Genomic DNA, 22,706 nt, shown 5'->3' on the forward strand with positions numbered 1-22,706 from the left:
TGTACTGCACCCATGGCAGTTCTGGATGTTTTGGGTGTGTTCCAATGTCTGTGTATGAAGCAATGCATTATAGCCTACTCACTCACTGCATTACATTTCAAATGCCCTACTTTGGCAATCCTGCTGATGTCATTCATTGTGATGTACAACTTTGTGGAAAAAGGTCTGTAGTAATCCCTGTGGTGTGCCCTATAACTGCTCCTTGCTGTAGTGTGATATAGGCCTTGGTCAAGGGTTAAATACACACACATGTCAGCTGTGGATATTTTGTGTGTGTCTCACTGTCTGTGTAGGGATAAATGCATTTTAGACTAGTCACTTGCAGTACAGTTGAAATGCCCTTCTTTGGTAATCCTGCTGATGTCATTCATTGTGAAATACACCTTTGTGGAAGGATTTTGTTAGTAATCCCTGCGGTGCATCCTATAACAACTCCATGATGTAGTGTGATATAGACCTCAGTCAGAGGTTCTATACCCACACATAGCAGTTGTGGATGTTTTGTGTGTGTCTCACCATCTGTGTTGGGAACAATGCATTTAGGCTAGTCAATCGCAGTACAGTTGAAATGCCCTTCTTTCATAATCCTGCTAATATAATTCATTGTGAAATACACCTTTGGGGAAGGATTTCTCTAATAATCCCAGTGCTGTGTCCTATAACAGCTCCATGCTGTAATGTGATATAGACCTCGATCAGGGGTTCTATACCCACACATGTCAGTTGTGGATGTTTTGTTTGTATCTCACCGTCTGTGTAGCGAGCAATGCATTTTAGGCTACTCACTCGCAGTACAGTGGAAATTGCCTTCTTTGGTAATCCTGTGAATGTCATTCAATGTGAAATACACCTTTGGGGAAAAAGTACTTCAGTAATATCCATGGTGCGTACAATAATTGCGTAGTGTTGTAGTGTAATAGACTAGTTAGGTAGGGGTTCAACTCCTCAACATGACAGGTGTGTGTCTGTAACTCGTATCCTGTGCAGAGGTGGTTGTGAGTGTATGACACCTGTGGGCAATGTGAAGGGGGTTTTGCTTATTTCTTTTATGGTGGCCCTACTACATATCACAATTTCAGCCATACAGGGATAACAGATGTAAATTAGCTGAGAGGCTGGGGTGCAAAGCCATACTCATACATGTGACAGCAATGCCAGCCACGTGTTTGGCTGTGGGGTGGGTGCCTATTCATACAAGATGTATAGTGTGTGGGGCCTCTCAACCCCATTAACGGTGCATGTGGACATATGTGTATTTGTTAATCTTCCATGGCTATCTACAGATGTATGGCCATGTATATCTATATAGATTTATGTATCTGCTAATATATATATATATATATATATATATATATATATATATATATATATAACTATGTCTGTATATACCTACATAGATATATATCTGCATACACATATGTAACATGCTGTGTATATTTAGACATACAGGTGTAGATACATATATGTGTTGATTTAGGCATATGCATGTATATATGTGCATATATATTGATATATATGTATATAGTTTTAGAAATTTATATATATATATATATATATATATATATATATATATATATATATATATATACATATCTAGATATGTTGTATCTGTTTAAATATTAATATATTTGCACACACATAGATCTAGATGTTGGTATACATTCTCTGTACTGTTACATGACTGGACTGGATGATATGCTTCTGAGAAAATCAAATCTCTTCGTATCTGTCATGGTTTAGTGGTAAATCACTTTGTCTATGGTGTGCAGTGTCCTTGGTTTGAGCCTGGTAAGAGATGTTTCATTTGTTGCTGGGTAGAACATGGCCCGTTGGATATACAGTGATTAAGGCACTGTAAAGCAGTTGTAAGTGGGTTTGTGCTGAGGTAAGCAATGCCTCTACATAGGTTAAGCAATTCAGCAGCTGAGTACAAGAAACTGTAACCAGACTTTAGCAGTGCTTACCTCCACCCAAACCCGTGTACAACTGCTTTAAAGTGCCTTAATCACTCTGTATCCATCAGCCCTTGTTCTGCCTAGCAACAAAACAAACAACCTCTGCTAGGATCGAAGCCAGGACCATGCACACCATTGCCAAAGTGATTTACCTCTAAATCATCGTAGATATACACCCTGTTGTATTCACAAACATATCATCCAGCCCAGTCATTCAACAGTACAGAGAATGTATTCCAACATGTAGATGTATGTGTGTCAAAATATATTAATGTCTAAACAGATACAACATATTGATATACGTATATATATATATATATATATATATATATATATATATATATATATATATATATATATATATATATATATATATATATATATATATATATATAGCCATATATATGTAAGCAGATATTTATATCTATATAGGTATATACGGACATACATCTGTAGATAAAGTGGGAACATAGCAGAAACATATATGTCCACATGCACCATTAATGGGGTTGACAGGCACAAACAACATACGTCATGCACGAATAGGTATTCCCCCTCACAGCCAAACATGTCTGCCCTGCAATACACTGTCAATTGTTGCAGATGCCATAACCAGGACCTTACATGGCAAGGTCACAGGATGTTAACAGTACTCCATCCCACCTGTATGATGTCAGGCTGGTATCAGTAACATATCATGCAGTACAGTCAGGCTCATAATGACTCCCATTTTGCAGTCATCTGTTACTTTTGTTAGCCAGAGTCCCAGCCTGTTGGCCTGTACTTCAGAGATGTAGATGCCAAACAACAGTAATCCGAGGAATGAACCCTGAGGAACTGCACTTGTCACTTGTATGCGGATGGATTTGGATTCAGTTGCACCTACAGTTTGGGTTCTGTCAGTAAGCCATGTTGCAAACCATCGAGTGGCATAGGGATGTATAGCTGGATTAGTATGTTAATCTATGTTTCCAGACTGGGGGATGGTGTTGAAGGGCTTGATGAGGTCCACATAGGCTTTGTGGACTGCCTTACTCTCTTCAACAGCTATGCAGACTGAGTCAAAGCAGTCAATCAGTGTCAGGAGACAAGACTGGCCCTCCATGAGCCCAATCAGTGTGGGGTCCAGTGTTTGAGGGCTGCCAATGTCTGCATTCAAAACATCCCTGATAATGCATTCCATGGCCATGCAGATCAGGCTCATCAGACTGATGTGACAGTAGTTTCAGGGATCACAGGTGGATCCCCCCTTGTGGAGTGGTATAACTGCAGCTGTGCACCACTCAGTGGCACCAGGCCTGATGCGAGGCTATGATTACACATGACAGTTAGGTGAGTTGCCATTTCATTTTGTAGTTCATGTAGTACACAGCCCAGGATGTCATCTGGTCCCATGGATGCTGTATACTTAGCTGTGAACAGTGTGGTTTCTGCCTGTGTGGCCATGATTACTGGGCAATGGAACTCATTTCATATTGACATGGGTCCTTTTGGGGGGTGAGAGGGGGTGAATGTGGCACTAAATCAATTTGCCAGGATATTGGCACATTCCGTGGGAGCAGTCTATATAATGCCATTCTGCTGCAGCTCAGAGCACCTCTGAGCATTGCCAGTTAGAATTCGGACATAATTATAGAATGCTGTGTGGTCGTCTGTGGAATCTATAGTGATTTTAGTTACATAACCAGCTTTGGAGGTTTCCATGAGGGATCTCAATGTCTTACTAGGGCTGGTAAGGGAGTTGTTTGCATCTATGGGGTAACCTTTTTTCTTCAACAGTGTCTACCGTCTGTTGCATACTCTGTTAATGGCAGGAGACCACCAGACTGACTTGCTTATTTGGGAGGTGCGTGTCGTGGTTCTATGTGGGATGTCAGGAATCATGCACAAGTGGCTGTGCTCATACAGTGCCTTAGTGCAGGATTCATCAGTTGAACTGTCAGCTTCTGTCTCCATAGGTGTGACAAACATTGTCATTTCTGCCTTGAGTAGCATGTGGTTGGCCTTGGAGAGGTCTTTTATGGACAATTGTGTATAAATTCCTTTCACATGTTCAGTTTGATTAGCCTATGGTGGGATTATCTTGGTGAAACTGCAGTCTCATGTACTGTTGTGATGGCGTAGTGGTTAGTTACTGTGACTATAGTGTACAGGGTCCTGGGTTCATGATCTGCAAATGCAGGTTAATTCTGTTCTGGCCAAAACAGTGGTTAATGCATGCAGACTAATTAGGTCAATTTAGGTTAGTCACACTCAATACAATTCAAACGACTTACTTTAGCAATCCTGCTGATGTCAATCACTGTGAAGTACACCTTTGGGAAAAGAGTGTTCCAGCATTCTCTGTGGTGTGTGCTGTAACAGCGTAATGCTGTAGTGTGATATAGAATGCTGGTAGGGGTTCTATTCTCACACATGGGAGTTGTGGATGATTTTGTATCTGTTCCTATGCCTGTGTAGAGAGCAATGCATAGTCACACTCACTACAATTCATTTGCCCTACTTTGGCAATCCTGCTGATGTCACTAACTGTGAAATAAACCTTTTGGGGGTAGAGTACTCTAGTAATCTCTGTGGCGCATTCTATAATGGTATAGTGCTGTAGTGTAATAACTAGTTAGGTAGGGGTTCTAATCCCAACTATGATAGGTGTGTGTGTGTTTGTTGTTCGTGTTCTGTGTGGAGGTGGTTGCGAGTGTGTAACACCTGGACTCAATGTTAAGTGCGTTTTTAAAATTTCTTATATGGTGCCCCTCGCATAATTCACAATAACCACCGTGCAGGAATAACAGATGTGATATCAGTACATAGTCAGTCATGGGATCGATACCCTGGACTGGTAGGTGTGTGACACAAATATGTGTACCGTTTACTCTCCCAACCCAGCCTGACTTATCCTGGCATCGGTCTGCCTCTCTCACACCCTCTCTGGTGGATGTGGAGACTTACACCTGCTTTGCTTAGGCAGTGGCATGTGTATTGCCAGTGATGCTCATGATCAGCTGATGGCCTCTGCATGGATTACAGCCCTCCTCTAGCTGAATGCATGTGGAACAGCTGTGGTAACATTTCCATAGCCAATTGCATGGAAACACACTCCCATATCTAGGAACATAGTGTTGGTATTGGGCCTTTTCATTCACTGTGAGCAGGAACTAGATCTGTTGTTTGGCAAACAGCATCACAGATGGATTGGGGACTTACCTCTGACAACATACACTGTGGAAACAGACCAACACACAGGAGAGGGATGTGCCTGTCCTGACTACAGACTGTAAGTGTTGCTATACTGTAGTTGGGGTAATATTGGTTTAACAGGGTGTGTGTGTGTGTGGATATGGCTGTCTTACATGTTTTAATACTTGTCATGTCAGTGCTATGTTTATGAGGAATCCCTACCTGTAGGGTCATCTGCAGACTGGTGCCCTGTGTTCCTTGTGTTACCCACAGATCACCTATCTCTCAACTGCAAAAGGTAGTGTGAGGATTGCAGTCAGTAGATGGTGACAGCTGGGAGAGTTACTGGCATCATATCCCTCATAGGACATATGTTGCATCAAACCCTGTTACAACAGGAAATGTATGAGGTTATCACAGCGACATGTCAATATTGGCCCTGTGTTTGTGCCTCCAGCCACAACCCTGTCAACCTTTGTACATATGTCATGCATATGTTCTGCACATCATATTCACTGACAGCATATCTGATAACAAGCCAGTGAGATATCAGACTGCTACACATGTTATGTATAGTAGGGGTTATATTTGAGGACATAGCCTGGGCATTCTGTGGTTGTGTGTACAGTACTAAGGCATGTGTTAGTCTGGTAATTGTCGACAGTGTGTGTGTATAGTACATATGTACCTTGGCCTGTGTAGAGACTGTGGTAGATGTCATTGTTCTTCGTCCTGTTCCATCTGATGTTACATGCTGCTCCACTGTATGTCACCCTATCAGCTTACATGTTTGTATGTTTGTAGGGGCGAACACACACATGTCCCAAACCACAGACAGCCATTGGACCACACTGTGTAGCATCCCAGTATATATAGGGTTGTTGTGTGAGTGGCTCATATGAGGATGGTGTACATCAGATAGTCCATATACTGTAATAGTACGCTAGCTTACCATATGTGGGTGTGGCTGTGTTCACATTGGTTGTGTTTATGCACTTTCACACAGGTGTCTGTTACTCTGTGATGCAACATTCCTGTAGAGCCTGCTATCTATGCAGGTACATGTGTATTCCCACATAGGAGATGTAGCCCAGTGTTGAGTCAGTCTGCCTGTAGCCTGCACTGTGCTTTGTTACATGCCTAGCAGCTTACTGTACTTATCCAGTGAGATGTCATGTCCAGATACTTGCCAGATGTTTTGCTTCCTGACCACCATAACAGTCATGTATGTCAGACAAAGCAGTGGGATGCTGTTCAGATGTATGTCAGTAACAAGTAGATAGGTTGCCATGGCACCTCTGTACCAGAGGCTATTATGTGACAGGACAGACAGGGGTGTATGAATGCATAATCTATGGGGGCAAATGTATACCAGTATGTATGTGTTATACCCAGCTACATGGCTGTTAACATCCACATTGACAGGCCTGGTCCCTATGTCTTGCATGAAGGGGGTTCTGTGTTAATCGCTGGACTGACCCGAGTATGTCAGACTGTCCACATATATTGGCCATATTGCAATTGTAGTCCACAGGGACATTACTGTGCTAGCAGTGGTACTGTACTAAGATGACCTTAGGATGTCTGTAAGTAGCCAATGGTGCACATGTTAACAGCAGATGTGGCCTCCTACATACACCATATCTGTGAAGACAATCCATATTACAGTAGCAATAGTCTACAAATATACCTGCACTACATACGTGACATCCCCTTGCACTGAGAGGTTGGGACTATTAGGGCTGAGGTAGGGTTCCACTTCATGTGCAGGACATATGGTAAACAAATCTGGATTTAAGTACCTTTGCTTTTTTTTCACTTGGAATAGCTTCTGTAGATTACCCTGAACTAGCTTGAACTGTTTTTTAACTGTTTGCTGCATTATTTTAAAATCTGCACTTAAAGTTACATTTTAGTTTAATTTGATCGAAAGTTTGTTGTTTGTTTGTTTGTTTAATTTAACTGTGGAGGCTGCCCACTAAAGTGTGCTAGCCTGTGTAACTAATTTATCACTGTTCCTCCATTTTCTGTGTGTTTCTACCAAAAAAAACAAAAAAACAAAAAAAATAATCCTTGTTTTCCCGCCTTCCTCAACTAGTTTAGACCAGTTTACAGGCATTGCTGTATTCTGGGCTGTGGTGTAGTTCCTGTGTTGTCCATTACCTTACTTGGATAGAAGGAAGTTTCTTTGCTCACCAGTGGGAGTGGGGAGCCTTGAGCAGCCTATCTGTCCCTGTAGGAAGTGACCTCAGCACAAGAAGCTGTAGTAATTGGTTGTTTTGGACCATTTCTAGCTCTTTTGTAGTTCACTGTTTAAAATCCTCGTTTGCATGGCTTTGCGTGGTTGTGCGCATAGCACAGCACCGGTTAAACAAGGTTAAACTTTTTTTGGCTCCGCCAAGCCTGCTCTTCAAATTTTCCCTTAAGGAAGCTCTACTCTTAGTATAACCAGACTACTTACTATATTATAAGCCTAGCACTTGTTCTCAATACTTCTCTACTAAGTAAGCACTCTCGTACTAAGTAAAGCACTACATCTACTTACCACCCCTGTGAATATCCACTTCCCTTAAAGGTACAGCACTCCCTTATACAGTTCTAGCATGTCGAGTGGTAGATTACTGGCGTCGTCTCCAGTTCAGCTGGTCAATCTGGATATCTTGAGACAATGCTACAATTGTCTCATGTACACAGACAACCCTCTCCTCCTCCCAACAAACACAAATACATGTGAGAGATGCAACTATATAGCCAAACTGGAGGCTGAACTCTCTCATCTCAGGGCTGGCATGACCAGACAGGAGGAGATGGCAACCACACACACAACAATCCAAGTCAAACATAGACCTACCACAACTGCAAACCAAACACATAAAAACACAAAGACATACTCGGAGACTCTAACAAAAAACTTACCAAAACAACAGAGGCTCCCAAAGCAGACACCCAAAAATCCACCACCTCAAAACAAAACACATGCAACACATACTTCAATAAATCAGTGTGTCAACCAATCACAGCCCTTAAGGCCAAACACCTTGCCTGATACACTAGTAATAGGTGACTCTATAGTCAGACACACTGATGTCCCGCTGACCAGGCTGAACAAGGAGAAGGTGACTGTGAGCTGCTATCGGGAGCTAGGATCCACCACATAACACACGCACTCAAGTCACTCCAAAGTAAGTACAAATATGACTCTGTCATTGTCCATGCTGGTGTGAATGACCTGCCTGGACTACATGAAAAGAGACATAGAGGAGCTCTCCAATTATGTAGCCCAGGCTGGTATGACCCTGACCCTGAGCAGCATCTTGCCCTCACCAAGAATGATACCACAATACAAAGACAAGATGATCAGCTTTAACAATTGGCTCAAGTACTGGTGTAATTCTAAGGGGATCCAATGTCTGTTTGCCTGGGATGACATGTTGGACAAGCCACGCTGCTTTGCAAGGGATGGCTTACACCTGTCACCACTGGGCTTCCGGATATTGGCTAAGGCTCTTGCCACCCCCATAGTGCCTTTTTTAGGCAAGGCTCAAAAGACAAACCCACCTCCTTAGAAAACAATAATGGAAAAAAACTAAGGGTAATGCTGCTCAACGCCAGAAGTCTAAATCTCAAGATGCAGGCACTTGATGCACTCCTCAGCATGGAGAACATCGACGTCTGTGCAGTAACTGAAACCTGGTTCAAGGCTCTTGAGAGCACCCCAGCATTACCAGGCTATACCTTGTATCATGCTTTTCGGCCCCAAAACCCGGGCCGAACCACAAAGGGAGGGGGAGTGTCCATATTCATCAAGTACACCCACACCTCCAGGTTGGTAGCAACACATGAAGCATCAGAGACCATACAGGTGCAACTAACCATAGGCAAAACTGCTATACAACTGGTAGCATGTTACAGACCACCCTCCCAATCTCAAGAACTCCACTCAGCCTTCCTGAAGACATTGGAGGATATGAATGTATCACAAAATACCATCACACTGGGAGACTTCAACTACCCAAACATAGATTGGGTACATTATTCTAGCCCTAATACCCTAGCCCAAAGGTTCCTGGAATTCATAAATTCAAATGCACTGGAACAATTAGTCACCTCTCCCACTAGGGAGATAATATACTAGACCTGATCATCACAAACATGGGGACAAAATGCTCCACACCGAAGTATACCCCTCACTAGTGAGATCTGACCACAAACTAATCACCCTGGATATACATATCCCACCTCCACCCCCAGCACAAAAGACCACAGTGAAAAACTTCTCAAAAGCAGACTTCACTCTTCTTAAGACTGAGATGGTATCCTTTAAGCCCACTGTGCCAGTGGATACCACATCCCACAATGCCGAATCCTTCACAAATGCTTTCTATGGACATCTCCAAGAATGCATGGATCATGCAATCCCAAACAAATCCATGTCCCTCTCCACCAAAGTTAAGCGTCCTGTCTGGTGGACCTCAGCCATAAACAAATTGTATAACAAAAGAAGGAAGCTACTGCACGTCAGAGCAAAATCCCATGAAGGGAAGACATCTCTGATCAACATTAGCAGAAAACTACATTCTCTCATAAAAACATCCAAGGCCAACTTTGAGAGAAAAATCGCTAAGGACACTAAAGATAACCACAAAGCCTTCTTCAGCTATGTTAGAAACCTGGACGGAAACCCTCAGATATGCTCAGAGTTGGTTCACAACAATCAAAAATACACTGAACCCACAGATATTGCCAACATTCTGGCTGACAGGTTCAGTGCAAATTTCTCCCCTCCTTCACCCCCAAAAGAAGAAATACTTATCCCAGCTGAATGTAATCTCCCTGTCATCTCAGATGTCCAAGTGAGAACCGCCCTAAACAAAGCAAAAAACACAGCATCAATGGGACCTGACAGTATCCCGGGTTGCGTGTTACGTGAACTCCAAGAGGAGCTAAACCCACACATAAAAATGGTATTTAACCTTAGCCTTACTTCGGGATATGTACCTGAACACTGGCGTACAGCAACAGTGGTCCCACTCCAGAAGGGGGGGGTGCCTCTACAGACCCTGGAAACTACTGCCCCATAAGCTTAACCAGCCTGGTCTGCAAAGCTATGGAAAGAATCATTATGGAACTCATAAACAGAGACATAGGGGACCTACAGACACTTGACCCCACCCAGTTCGGCTTTGTAAAGGGCAGATCCTGCCTTTTAAACCTGGTTGACTTTTTCGAAACAGTCACTAGCGCCATTGATGAGGGCAAAGCAGTCCATACAGCATACCTGGACTTGGCTAAGGCCTTCAACACAATACCCCACTCAGGCATCATAGATAAGCTCAACAGCTTAAATGTAAACCCTTATGTCACTAGATGGGTTGCAAACTGGCTAAAGGACAGAACCCATAAAGTTAAAATCGCTGGAGCAATGTTCGACTCAAAGCCAGTCACAAGTGGTGTCCCACAGGGATCTGTCCTGGGACCCCTCTTATTCGGCATTTATTTCTCAGATGTTAAAGCAAACATGGGAGGGCTGTGGCTGACAAAGTTCGCAGATGACTGCAAACTAGGCGCCATAGTCGATACACCAGCAGACAAACACATCCTACAAAAAGGCCTCACAGAAATGGACAACTGCTGCCGGAGTCACGGCCTTAAACTAAATGCCAAAAAATGTATAGTCATCCCCTTTGGGAAAAACAAAGTACCCACAAATTATCACATAGACAGCAACCCACTGAGTACTGAAAAAGTAATCAGAGACCTAGGGACCCAAGTCGACAGCGACCTCTCATTTGATACCCACGTTGCAAAAGTGGTTAGAAAAACATTCTACCTTGCACACCTCATCATGAAGGGATTCACATCCAGATCCAAGGATGTCATTGTACCCCTATATTCCTCCCTCATCAGACCCATGATTGAGTACAATGCCCCATTTGGTATGTACCTCACCCGGCATTTGCAACAGCTGGAGAGACCACAAAAGTACCTCACCAAGAGGATCAAGGGTCTCCAACATATGTCTTATTCTGCCAGACTAAAGAAACTTCAGCTCTATTCAGTATCATACCGCCTGCTCAGAGGTGATCTCTGCCTGATATACAAGGCCATGTCCAATCAGGATCTGATGGGCATGCTCCACCTCAAAAAATCCAAGTCCATCAGGACCACGAGAGCTAAAGACTTAAACCTCGGCACAAGTCTGAATAGGACATGCTGCAGAGATAGATTCATAACCCAGAGGCTTCCCATGCTTTGGAACAAGATCCCAGTTTGTATTAGGCAGAGCCCCTCACTGACTCTCTTCAAGAGAAATCTTGATGAGTGGATGGGAGATCATAAGTTTACCCCAGGGGTCACATCTGTGTCACTGCTAGACAGGGGCACAGTAAACTAATTCTATTATATAAGGGGACCTTCATTGTGTCACTACTAGACACAGTATTCTAAATTTATTCTGTACATTTTTGTACCATTTCATGGGGTGGCAAATGCCACATCACTATGGCTAGGCTTACAAATGCCCCAGGGCAGATAGCCTAGTACTATACTATGAAACTATGAAACTATATATAAGTCTACATGCATCCATATAGATATATACACATATACATATCTTACTTACTGTAGGACAACAGTTCTACACATATATACCTGTGTTCCAGCCTCTGTCCTCCACCTACATACCATGCACATATGACATTCTGTCAGGGGTTGTTATGTAGTGGGCTATGTGTATGTTGTGCTGTCATTCCTGCCATCACTCCACTGCTGTTGTATCCCCCACACATACTGGGAGGTTTGGGCCATAGATGTGTGGGCTTCACCTACACAATACATGTGTGCCCTAATGCACTCCAGAGGCCAGTGTATGTAACAGTGGTATATGGCCCAGTATTAGTGAGTGTAGGGAGCGGTGCACCATGACTAACCTAGGCTGTTACAACATGTTTGGGTATCTGATATAAGCTGCCTTAAGGTATCTGGATGTATTTTACCAAACAATCCACCTTGTGTAAATGCAGGCCTACTGCCTCTTGCCATACGAGATGTTCTGTTTGTCAGTGTTATTGTGATGGTGTCAGGTATGCCTTGTTAGGTAACAGATACATCCCATTGTGTCATCTGGGGTCTGTACCCCCTAGGGATTGTGTACAGAGTGTAGATAGAGGCTGATGACCTATACATCTGCATTACATACTGTTGATTGTCTAATATGCTGTGGCCCAGTCTGTCATTACTAATGTACTACTTGAAGGCCTCGGCCTGGTCAGCAACATATGTCAACCTTTCCAGACTACTGTCTTAGTATAATTGTTTCATAGTTGCATTACACTGTTCATGTGGATGTCAGTGTCTAAACAGCTATATGACATGGCATATACAACTGTCATAGTACAGCAATAAAGCTTTCACATTCATTTATGCACACCTATGTGTGGTGTTATACCCTTTGATATCTCCGTGGGTATATATATGTATCTCTGTATATGTATCCTAGGGATGGCCATGTCTTGTCTGGTCCTGGTTATGGGATCTGCAACACTTGGTACTGTATTACAGGGGTGTCGTGCTTGGCTGAGGGGGTATACCTATTCGTACCAGATGTATATTGTGTGGGGCCTCTCAACTCCATTAACGTTGCATGAAGACATATATGTTTTGTTATTGCTCCATTGTTATCTACAGATGTATGTCCATATATACTTATATATGTGTGTGTATATATATATATATATATATATATATATATATATATATTTATATATCTTCTGACATATATATATATATATATATATATATATATATATATATATATATATATAAAACCTGCCGTATATATTTAGACATGTAGATGTGGACATATATATTTATAGATGTAGGCATTTGCATGTTTATATGTTTATATATATATATATATATATATATATATATATATATGTATATAGATATATGTAAATAGACAGATACATATATCAATATGTTGTACCTGTTTAGACATTAATATATTTACTCACACGCATACATCTACATGTTGGAATACATCCTCTGTACTGTTGAATGACTGGGCTGGATGATATGTTTGTGAATACATCAAAGATGTGTATATCTGAGATGGCTTAGTGGTAAATCACTATGGTGTGCAGGGTCCTGGGTTTGATCCTAGCAGAGGCTGCTTATTTTGTTGCTAGGCGGTGCAAGGGCCGTTGGATACACTGTGATTAAGGCACTTTTGAGCAGTTTTAAGTAGGTTTGCGCAGGTGTATGCAACGGTAAACACTGATAAGTTATGGTTACTGTTCCTTTTACTCAGTTAGCTCCTGAATTGCTTAACCTGTGTAGGCATTGCTTACACCCATACAAACAGGCTTAATCTCACCTACTGCTGCTTAAAAGTGCTTACTCCCGCTTATCCCCATGCTAATTCCTTTAAAAGAAAAGAAAAAGGGGTTGATAGGAAAGTGGTGAAGAAAGGGGCACAAAGAGGGAAAGACAGTAGGGAAAATAGCTAGGGATGTGCAGGAAGGGTGCTGGGAAGGTCCATAGCTGCCCATTTCTTCTACAGCAACAACTGTGCATATACGCTGTATTGGGAGGTAGATTTGGACACTCAAACCCCTGAGAGAAGGGTGAGGACAACAATAATTCATTGTGATGCCAATTAGGCCAGATTACATGTCTAGTGTACAAGTGTGTGAAATGGACAGCCATGTATGGGGTGAGATTTTTTTGTCAGAACAGATTGCCCTTTTTTTTTTCAGGTGGGAGTGGGATGTTGGGGAGGGGTAGTAGATATATTTGGGGAGATAGGTTGGGTAGGTTAACAGACAAGCCACACAAGACGTATACACGGGCAGTGTATGACACATGTGGGGGGTAAACATCTAGATTGGGGGGTGCTGGGATATCGGATGCCCACATGCCCCCTAATGGTAACAGTGGGAGTGAAGTCCCCACCCATGGGCATTCACCACTGCACATTCACAGCCCCGAAGGTGGCTGAGCTGCAAAGCCAGGCTGACTCTCTAATTGTGACACACGGCCCTCAAGCTGGCGTAGAAGATCATCGAACTGGTCATTGATTGCTCTACACACCACAAACCCAACCTGGCCATGAGTGACAGATGCCTGTCCGCACCCACTCCCAGGGGGGTGAGCCCCATCCCCTGAGGCGGTTACATCCCAAGGTGGTGCAGGGCCAATGGACAGGTAGGTGCGGGGTTGGGCCCCAGTGCCTGGGCCAGCTGAGGTGGGACAGGTTGTCCACTGGGGCCAGCCTTCCCAAGCGTGCTATAGTGTTTAGATTTCAACATCATATATGGGTTAGTTATAGTCAACACATTCCAGGGTTAGGTATAACAGCATGCATAGATATTCCCATTAACCCAGACACCAGATATGGAACAGTCGCTTAGCAAACGGAACACAGGCATATATGGGACAACAATGGTATTACGAACAGCATGCAGGTACGATGATGGCACCATGCCAACAATGTTGGAATAATTCAATATGGCACATGCATGGGAACCATTAGAATATTTATCAAATAACTGGCCATTATCAGAGTCAGTACATACCAGTTGGGGTGGGTATGTTGTTCATTGTTGAATATAAGGTGGCGGGAGAGAAAGTTGTCAGTTAACGAGTAGTATATTTCTATACTCCACATTACTATCCTAGTCAGTGCTGTTATCTGTACCTTACAAGTTTTATTACACTACCCTATAGAACTATATTGGAGACTGATATGGCTGTCAACATCATTACACATGAACCGGCTTTACCTGCAGTATAGACCTCTTACTTGGTTTACCTGTGAAGGGAATGTTTGTTAACACTGACTGTTTGTACACATACGGTGGGATTCTGGGTTGATGTTTTGCACTGTCCTATCCAACTCTTTCTGCACAGACTCTGGCCATGTGTTGACCTCATGCTGGTATGCCTGGATATATCTAGACTATTGCTATCTTCCACCTTTAGTGACCTGACACTCACATGTACATGCTTTCCTAGACCGTTATATTATGTAGCACAGTGTGGCTGACAGTGACCACTGATACTTTCTTATTCAGAGAAACTGCAATACTCAGCATCCTCTACAATACCGGAGTGGATGGTACCAGTACAGGTTATATTGGTCTGTATTTCACAGCACACTGTTCGTATCCAATGTACCTGTCAGAGCAATGCTTGTTAGCACTACCTGACAGTTGCCACACAATATTCCAGATTACACATTAGTATTATGCACTTACATCTCACTCTGTTACTGTACATACTTTGACCACAGCTTAACATGTTGGGGTGTGAATGGCACATATGTGGCTTCTTAGTCACATAAGGTATTGGGGAGTTGCTAGTGTGCCAGGTTTGTTGTCATAGATGTATGTCAATCAGTTGTATTTCCTGTTTGCTGCCTATATGTCTGGGATCATCCCACTTATTTCCCAGGGGGACATGTTGATAGGCATTACATATGGGCCCCTTTAATAGACAGTCTGGACATATCTGTTCAGTCATGCTGTATATTTCTGTATGCAAACTACTACCACTGGTAGGATTCCAACCGTGGCTATGTGTGCTAATAAAACAACAGTTCACATCTCAGTTGCATGTGCTATTTGGATTTTGTTGTCTGCATTTCCCCTGTTTACTGTCTATGTGTCTCTCAGTTGTACTAAATGACCTCTGGGGATTACACCTCTCATATTCAGGCATTCCTACACATTCACATTATGGTGCATGGTGTGGGTAACAGTGCTTAATACTACAGTAGTATTACATGATTGCATATCTACATTACCATAGGATACCAGAATATACACATACAATCCAGCTGTTAGACCTGTTTTGTCAGGGTATTACACTTTTATTGCCATACTAACAATAATAGACTCTTCCTGCCATATTCTCTTGTGTATGCAGTGCTTGCCTTGAACAATACAGGTTTTATAGTAGCAATTACTTTACTACTACTTTTATTATTATTTCCTATGACAGTAAAGCATGAGTATTACTGACTTGCCTCGCATCGCAACCAAGCTAGGCAGCAGATGTAGGCCTCTTGGTTCGCGGCCCGCTCCATTGCAGCTGTGGGGGACATAAGAAGAATATTTAGCCATACCTATACATGATATACTTGAGCTGGCCATTATTAAACAGGTGGTGGACTGATACTTACACACAGCTGGGACATCCCCTGATGCTCTAGCCTCTTGGGGCCACTCCTCCAAGAGGTCCCCTTTCCACCTCTTCAGGTCAGCATAATGGTGCCTGACCTGCTCACCAGTTCAGGGTATGCCAGTGGCACTGATGAGGTCGCAGGCGAGATGGTCCCAGGCCTCTGTCTTATATTGGGAGCCCTGATACTGGTCCTGCAGCAGTCTCTGTGCATGGTCTTTAACTAGGAGTCCAGCCATGACCTTGGACTCCTGGATGCACCAGCGTTGTGCCCGGAAGTGCACTCCTTCTCCCCTTACTGCCATAGAGTTTGCAAGGGGAAGCTACAACCAGTTATGAGCTTTATTCCCACCTCTTGGATTTAAGTAGGACTGATTTCCCACACTTTTCCGTGACTGGCTGGTTTTGAAAAGGCTAAGCTATGGGCAAACCTGCTTACCTAAGGTTGGCATTGTTTAATGAGGTATACCACTGGGCAGATTGAATTGGCTTCCCTACACATTGCTTACACTTACTAAGTTGAGCTGTGCTGTGGTTGGCATTGCTTAATCGTTAACTAGCACTTTATTTGCCTTTTGGCAGTGATTTATTATTCATTACAGGTTATATATGTGTCTGGTATTCGTGATTCATGTGTACATACACTGTATGGGGACCTGGGGACTTCTACACTTTATTACAATGACACCTCAAATCTATGCTTACTGCAGTACTCCAGTTCACATACTTATGCTACGTAGCAGGTTATACCACTTCACACTGTACATAGATTCAGTTCACATGTTTGGTTTGATTTTCCTGTGTTGAGGATTACTTTTGCTGATACCTCATTAATATCTATTGCTACGATGGCTTAGTGGTTAACTACAGTGTACAGGGTCCTGAATTTGAGCATTGCAGAGGCAGTTTATTTTGTTGCTGGGCAGAACATGGGCCATTGGAAACAGAGTGATTAATTGCGCGACGGTGAGCACTGCTTACCTCCAGTTACAGTTTCTTACACTCATTTAGCTTCCACTTTGCTTAATCTGTGTAGACAATGCTTACCCCTGCGAAAACACACTTAAACATGCTTACTAGTGCTTATATGTGCTTACTACTGCTTATGTGTGCTTAAACCTGCTTACTAGTGCCTTATTCATTATGACACTGATACTTCACATGTGCATTTAATGCAGTACTCCAGTTCACATTTAAATGTTATTATGTAGGTTATACAGCAAAAAGATATAAAAATATGTTCATATACAGATTTCACATGGAAAATTATATGTGCTGCAGTGGGACACAAACTGGGAATGCCTATTTGTTAGGCAGATGCTCTAACCACTACACTATTGCTGTGCTACTTCATTTACATATATATTCCTTATTATCCTCTTCAGCCTTTTCAGCTGCTTTAACCATAGCTAAGTGATGGGCAAACCCATGCACCTATGGTTAGCTGTACTCGGGGTTTTAAAAAAACAAATATAAGGGTTTCTTCATTTTATTTATTTGTACTGTTGCTGTTGAACACATGGGGACTGTTGGTGGGGATATGCGGGCACCTATGAGCTGTCTCACTTATTTATTTATTTACAGTTTCTGCTGTTCTACTTTCAGGGGCGTGTTTATTCTGAGAGCTCTGCTCTCAGACATGCCAGCTGCACTCATCCATGCTCCATGTTGGATTAGGAGGTCAAGCAGTGCACCTTCATTAATATGTATGGCGTGCTGCCATCCTCCTCCTAAACTGCCACTTCCGTCCAGGACTAGATTAGTCCTGCACTGAGGATTAGTAAATCCGGGGGTATGGTACACAGCATAGTTTCCTGAAGGACAGCTACCTTAAATATTTATTTATTTATTTATTATTTATTTCCAGTTTGATGACCAGAAAGTCCACTGGGACAAGTAGAGCCCATTTTCAGTGGAGGCCAGGAGAAATGCTCCAAAAGCAGTTAACATAATATAACATAAGTAAAGTATGGCATATACAGTATACAAAAGCATAAATACACAATTTAAAATACAAATGCAAAATCAGGGAGTATACGTTTAAAGAACACAAATGTTAAAATAAAGATGAAGTCAAAAGTAATACAGATAATATAATTAAAAGTACAACACATAAAGTGTTTATACAAGTTTAGTGTTTGTTGTAACAATAATGTTAGTGATCAGAGGTGATAGTACATGAGACTGAAGGGATGTTTGAAAGAAACGACAGTGCTATTTAGGTGGAAAGGGAGCAGGAATAGTTTCAGTTTGAGGTAATAAGATAAGAATGGAGGAGAGATATGAAACTAGAGTGGTTGTGAGTACAGTGGGGGGGGGGGGGATTCCATAGTTTATCTAAGGAGTGTGATAGAAATAATTGGCCAGGAGGGCGAAGGGGTTTATAGATTTTAAGGAAGTTTTGTTTTTCAGATTTAAAAGCATGACTGGGGAGGTAAAGGGTTAAGACAGATGAAAAACAGGGGCAGATGGAGGGTTGGAAAATGAGCTTGTGAGCAGTGGTATGTTGTATAAATTTTAGGGTAATTAGGAAGCTCAAGGCAGATTAGGGAGTGGAGGGAATGGCAGTGATGGGTGGAGTATTTGGACCTTGTAGCAAATTTACAAACTTTGTTATAGTAGGCTTCCAGTTTGTTTTTTAGGCTAATTTGGAGATGAATAAGTAGACGGGCATCATACAAAAGAGAGGGGAGCAGGTAGGATGTGGCTAGAGTATATCTGGTAGTAGTGGTTAGATAGCGATTTTGCCTATACAGCAGACCTAGTCTTTGATATTTTTTTAATATTATCTTGGATGTGGATATTGAATTTTAAATGTTCATCAATGGTGACTCTGAGTAGTTTGGTGTGAGGTAAAATATTGATTAGACTATTATTGTGGCTTTTTATTTTAAAGGAGCTTTTGTCTAGGTAAAATTTCTCAAAGGAGAAAATATCATGATTTTTGTTTTGTTAGCATTGAGAGCAAGATGGTTGTTTAGCATCCAAGTATTAGTATTAGGAAAGGCTGTTTGGGTTTTTTGAAGGAGTTCAGAGGGAGAGTTTGCTGCACAGATGTTTGTGGAATCATCGGCATACTGGATCAGTGTAGCATTATCTATGGATTTGTGAAAGTTATTATTGAAAATATTGAAAAGTAAGGAGGCAAGAATAGAACCTTGGGGGACGCTGGAGGGATTTTTGGGAAAGGATGAAGTAGAATTTTTCCACTTAACATATTGTATTCTATTGGAGATATAGCTTGTCAACTAAGGAGGAAGAAGAGAAATCGAGGGAGAAAAGTACAGATAAGAGTAGAGGATGTGAGATAGTGTCAAAGACTTTGGGGAGATCTAAGTAAAGGGTGGATACAATTTTCCCAGTCATGAGCATGATTAATGGTGTCAAGGAAGGACAGAAGAGCAGTGGTAGTGCTGTGGCCAGGTCTGAAACCATGTTATGTTGGGGTAAGAAGATGATTGTGTGTTAGGTATGGCAAGAGTTGGTGATGAATGCACTTCCCAAGGATTTTAGAAAGAGGTGAGAGAATAGCTATAGGATGGAAATTAGTAGTGCCTGTGTTATTGGCACCTTTGTGGAGAGGGATGACTAAAGCTTTCTTCCAGAGTGAGGGGACATAGCCTTCTTGGATTGATATACATTTCAGAAATGGTTACCCATAAGTACTTTAATGAGTAGATCTCTAGGTCATTCTTTACCTAGCTACAAAAAAAAAAACAACCCTAAGCCAAACCACTGAGTCTATACCTAAAGGTCCTCTAGCTCAAAGGATCTTCTCAAGTCCAGGAATACAAGTGTATTTAACAACAATATGTAAAACAAAATATAAAACATATATATATATATATATATATATATATATATATATATATATATATAGGGTTCCTATCAGCATCTCGAATGGTGACAATATTGAATATGATATTGTCGCCGTGAGAATGCCGAAAGTGCAGAACATCGAACGGGTAAACGGAAATCTCCGTAAGGGGAGATTTCCATTTACTTCAATGTAGTGCGGTCTCGGAGCTGGTATATTTAAGTAGCAGGGGGGTGTGGGGGGGGGGGGTGCAGGGGCGCTTGCTCCCCTGCCTACACCCTTTAGTTTTTTTTTTTTGTGGTTTTTTTTTTTTTTCAAAAATTTAATAGTTCAAGCATTTCAGTTCGATTTTTAGTGATTCGAACTATTAATTTTTCGAAATGTTGATATAGACCCTATATATATATATATATATATATATATATATGGTTTCACTTCATAATCTCGAAATGCTGAAATCTCAAATTTCAGCATTTCAAAACTATGAAGCCGAACCATTCACAATCCCGAAACCCACAATCACGAATCACACAATCATGAACATACATACACCATACACCATATAACACACATGCAATTCTACCCATACAGCATAAACCACACAACCCTACACTACATGTAAGCATTGGAGCAAGTCCACCTGCACTCCCCACACCTCCCCCTTCTTATATATACCAACTCCGAGATCGCACATAACAAAAAAAAAAAAAAAAAACACACCACAGCATTCTACACTCGCTCGCACACAAATACACATCACACATACACAAACACCAACAAATCCAGCACTCACACTTATACTTACACCTCCCTACCCTTACCCACACATACAACGTACAACAACACACACATACACTCATTCACCTTCAATTCCAGATGCCATGCCAGCCAAACACTTCACATAACGTACCAGAAATGCATAAGCGTGGATTCGAGATATTCGAATTTGCTCTTATGCACTTTCTGCATTCTGCATTTTTAGCTTCATGGTCTCAGAATGCTGAAATTCGAGATTTCAGCATTTTGAGGTATGTTTCATTTAGATATATATATATATATATATATATATATATATATATATATATATATGACCAAAATCCAAACCCAACCAGAACGTAGAGTAAAAATAGAAAAAACGATCCCAAAGCTGCTGACGAATGAATATGAGTACAAACGGTCAAATGCAAGTGCAAGAAATATACCACATATGCGAGCAATGTTGTGACATAAATCAACGATAATCCAGATGACAAATTCGGTAATAAAACAGATTTATTAGAACAGAGACTAAAGCGTAGCGCTTTCACTATTTAAAATAGCTTCCTCAGGCGTTGTAGTTTAAACACATTTAACTCAATATATAAAGCTCAAACTCACATCTCGATGCTTAGGAACAACGTCATTTCCTCATTACAAGATAATTTTCATACAAATTACAAATTATGTATTATTAAAATCCCCTATTTTAGACACAATATGAGTTAATAAAGTAAAATTGGAATGCATAGTTGTATGTGCATCTTATAAGAATGTACTGCCAAATTAGCATTGCGGCATTTATAGTGAGTTACATCAGTATTGCAAAAACAACATTTGACTCACAACTAGTACTGAACAGCATTAATCAATACTGTCCAGTACATCTCAGCATCATGTGCATAACAAAGTGTAAGCTATGTGCAACAAGACTAAAACAGAGCAACATCGCTCATTGTTGTCCACTATGATGTTAATTACCATTAACTGTGAACCACAAGTTGTTCCTGTTATATTGATATCATAGTGGACAACAATGAGCGATGTTGCTCTGTTTTAGTCTTGTTGCACATAGCTTACACTTTGTTACGCACATGATGCTGAGATGTACTGGACAGTATTGATTAATGCTGTTCAGTACTAGTTGTGAGTCAAATGTTGTTTTTGCAATACTGATGTAACTCACTATAAATGCCGCAACGCTAATTTGGCAGTACATTCTTATAAGATGCACATACAACTATGCATTCCAATTTTACTTTATTAATTCATATTGTGTCTAAAATAGGGGATTTTAATAATACATAATTTGTAATTTGTATGAAAATTATCTTGTAATGAGGAAATGACGTTGTTCCTAAGCATCGAGAGATGTGAGTTTGAGCTTTATATATTGAGTTAAATGTGTTTTAAACTACAACGTCTGAGGAAGCTATTTTAAATAGTGAAAGCGCTTACGTTTTTAGTCTCTGTTCTAATAAATCTGTTTTTATTACCGAATTTGTCATCTGGATTATCGTTTTGGATTTATGTCCTTACAACATTGCTCGCATATGTGGTACATTTCTTGTATTTGAATTTGACTGCTTATATTCATATTCATCGTAAACAGCTTTGGGATCGTTTTTTCATATATATATATATATATATATATATATATATAGAGAGAGAGAGATGCACACACACATACATATATATATATATATATATATATATATATATATATAGCTATCTATATATATATATATATATATATATATATATATATACACACACACACACACACACACACACACACACACACACACACACACACA

This window comes from Protopterus annectens, chromosome 2.part1 (assembly GCF_019279795.1).
Source record: "Protopterus annectens isolate FY-2018-M chromosome 2.part1, PAN1.0, whole genome shotgun sequence".
Taxonomy (NCBI): Eukaryota; Metazoa; Chordata; order Ceratodontiformes; family Protopteridae; genus Protopterus; species Protopterus annectens.